This window comes from Pinus tabuliformis, chromosome Q, assembly GCF_031772625.1.
Source record: "Pinus tabuliformis cultivar Carrire ecotype Pingquan chromosome Q, CPIR1, whole genome shotgun sequence".
Taxonomy (NCBI): domain Eukaryota; kingdom Viridiplantae; phylum Streptophyta; class Pinopsida; order Pinales; family Pinaceae; genus Pinus; species Pinus tabuliformis.
The window spans coordinates 889,249,862-889,253,753 of record NC_142296.1 but is presented as its reverse complement, the minus strand read 5'-3'; positions in this window follow the sequence as shown (position 1 = coordinate 889,253,753).

Here is a 3,892-nt window from a genome sequence, read left to right as displayed (position 1 = left end):
TTTTTTGAAAAATTAAAATTTCTAATGTTATGGACAAATTCTTCTTTTTACCATAACTTCCTCATACGGCGACCGTTTTTAGAACCGTTTGCGGCACCTGAATCAGGAAGAAGAGGAGTTTCCAGTCATTCAACTTTGAATCAGTTCTAATCACTTTAAATTTTAAGCATTTTACGACACTTAGGACATGAGCACCTGATCAATTATGGCATGCTATATTTGGACATTTAAACTATGAAAATCTCCGCTTATTGAAGAAAAATGGTGTTGCTGGTTTGCCTACAATTCCTAGGAAACATAAGCAATGTGATGCTTGCATTCTAGGAAAGCATAGAAAACAGTATTTTCATGATTCACATTCAAGAGCACATAGGAAGCTTGAACTCATTCATTCATATTTATGTGGTCCAATGCATGTTCCTTCTGCAAATGGAAATAAATATATCATGACATTTATTGATGATTACACTAGAATGTGTTGGGTTTATTTATTGAAGAACAAATTTGATGCCTTTCAAACATTCAAGAATTTTCATAAATGGATTTAAAATGATGCACAATCTCATATTGGGTCTATTCGCACTGATAATGGAAAATAATATACATCAAATGAATTTGAAAACTATCTTCGCCAACATGGGATCAAACATCAAACAACTGTGCCTTATAATCCCCAACAGAATGGTGTAGCTGAAAGAATGAATAGAACAATCTTGAATATGGTACGATCCATGCTTTTCTTCAAAAAATGTAAAGATAATGTTTTGGGCTGATGCTGTTCCATGTGCTGCATATATAAAGAATAGATGTCCATCTAATGCTATAAGAAACAAGACTCCTTATGAATTGTGGTATGGACATGTTCCTTCAGTAAAACATCTCAGGATCTTTGGTTCCACTTGTTATTCTCTGATACCAAAGGTACATAGAAACAAACTTGGTGCTAGAAGTCGTACGTGTATCTTCCTGGGGTATTCAACAACCTCCAAAGCATAATGCCTCTATGATGAAGTAAATAAAAATTTTGTTGTATCTAGAGATGTAATTTTTCTTGAATCATCCAAATCTGACAATGTTGTTGAGCGGCAACTTAATCGCTTGGATAGATTCGCAAAAACAAAATCATTTCTCCTGTAGATACCAGACCAGACATTTCATTTGCTGTTAGAATCCTCTCCAGGTTTATGCAAAAGCCTTGTGAGGGACATTGGTCTGCTGCAAAAAGAGTTCTAAGGTACTTGAAGGGAACTCAAGACCTTGGAATCAAGTATACACAGGTGGATGACTTCAGCTTGATTGGATACTCTGATTCAGACTTCGATGGAGACAAAGAAACTGGGGTATCTACTTTAGGATATGCTATGACTCTTGGATCAGGAGCTGTCTCTTGGAGATCACGCAAATAATCAGTTCCAGCAGATTCCACAACAGAAGCAGAATACGTGGCAGTAGCTGAAGCAACGAAAGAAATTGTGTGGCTCAGGAAAATTCTTGAAGATTTGTAGGTAAAACAAGTACAATCAACTCCACTCATGAATGACAACACCTCTGCAATAAAGTTGGCCAAGAACCTATGATCGTACAAAGCACATCAATACTAAATATCATCTGATCCGACATCATGTTGAGGTTAAAACAATCCATCTCCATCATTGTTCCACAAATGAGCAAATTGCAGACATCTTCACCAAAGCGCTTGGAAGAGAAAAGCTTGAAAGAATTAGAACGATGCTTGGACTCACCAACATCCCTTCAGATTAAGGGGGGGAATGTTGACACCTAATCCTCTACGATTGGGTGAATTTGGAATGTGAATAGTCATCAGAAGATGAACTGAGCAGTCACATTCTTTGTATATAACAATAGCTACCTAATGAAATAAATTGAATCATCTTTTCTGCCTGATGGAGTTACTGCCTGGCCTAACAAAGAATATAATCAAGGTGGTCTGTTTGTCGCCAACCTGCTAAAGGAAGGAAACCTAAAATAAATGCCCAATTTTGGTGCTTTGCATAAAAGCTGGCAAGAAAAGGCAGAGACTCAAAGGGAGGCAATCAAAAAATTGACCAAGACCAACTGGGAGTCATATTGGAAATACCCCGTAAAACTGCACAGCTAGATCATGACCCTTAACTGCTCACTTCATTCGACTCAGCGGCTATTTCCACCTCTCATCGATGAGATTTTCACAGGACAATTCATGACACATTTTGGGGCACCTCCTCAACTCAAACCAATGAACGATATATGTGATTTGAGGGACAAGATGGCAGACAACAAATCATCATCTTAGTTCTGCTCATCATCCCACTGTTTATTTTTAGAGTTAGTTAACTAGTTAGGAGGAAGGTCGTTTGAAACCTCCTCAAATTTTTGTATAATCTAGTTTTTCACATTAGTTAGAATAGTGTTTATACCCTTCTTATGCATTTAGAGAAGGGTCCAGAATTTTATCAAAAACATTTGCAAAGAATGCACTTTTGTAAGTTTGCGAATTCTTTGGTGAAAGTATGGAACATGACCATTTCTTTCAGACATTAGACTACTTTCATTTGTTGATGCATTATTGTGTTCTTGGGAGATAGTTTGATTTGAAGAAGGGAGTTGATCCATTTCATTCATAAATGAACAAGAATTCACACATATGGTACTATTATCTTGTATGATTGATTATGTTTTCTTCTAATTAGTGACAACACTTTACTTTCATGAATTGTATGTGAGATTTATTCTTTCTGTTAAGCATTAATTGCACTATTGTATGATGTCTAGCTGAAATTGTTAATTTTCATATATATAATTCATCATATATGCGATATATTTTATAAATTTCTTTGACTAACTATTTAGTTAAAGAAATTATCTTATACATTATCATCTCTATTTATGCGTGATTAATCTTTATTATCACATGTTAAGCAGATATCTATGTAGCTCACATACCACATAGAAATACCTAGGTTTATATTAGAATAAGTTAGAATATTTGCATGATAGAATAGGTCATTTATATTATCATTATTCTATTTGCAAATTCTCATGAACCACCCACTCTCATCTTAAAACCCACAATGCGAAACTGGTCCCATTATCCCCAGTCGAAGCCACCACTTTAAACGGAAAAGGAGTTGTCTTAAGGTCCGGACCGGGTGGTTATCTCCCATGTTGGGACAACAGAGATTTGAGGCCCTTCAACAGGTGCTCAGCTTAGCAGAAGTGTTGAAAAATGCAGCAAGAAAGTCTCAATTTGATTTTGCCTTGGTCAAATTGAGAAAATTCAAATTTCCACATCATCAAACAAATTAGATGTAGTTAAATTCTGTGAGATGGCTTGTGTCACTTAGTTTACTCAGTAAATTCAAGTTAGAGGGCTTGGATTTCAATTAAGCATGTGTGATTGCTAATTTGTAGCAATCAAGTTTAGTTATTTCAATTTGTTTTCATTTAAACTAGTTCAAACTATTGGAGGAACTAGTGGAAGGTTAGTTGTGTAGTGATACTTTAGTCTAACTTAGTGATCATCCAGTTAACTGATTAATCAGCCCAAAATAGTTAGTGCATCAAGAGAATTTGAGCGCCCTAGTTGTGGTGGATATTTAAAGGTAGTGTTGATCCGAATGGAAAATGGCATCAACCCATGGTACTCATCCACCCATATTATTCATCGACCCATGGAATTTACCCATGGTATTGTAAATGGCATTTGCCCGTGGTATTGTAAAATCCACCCATGGTATTCATTCACCCATGGAATTGACCCGTGGTATTGTAACTGAGAAATACTATAAGTAACAAGTCACATTTTGTAAAAGGACAGATTGTCTGCCACAATGTAGCCTTTACAGTTCAGAGGCATGTAGCCACCAGATCTCTTCTCAGAGATAAGATACCA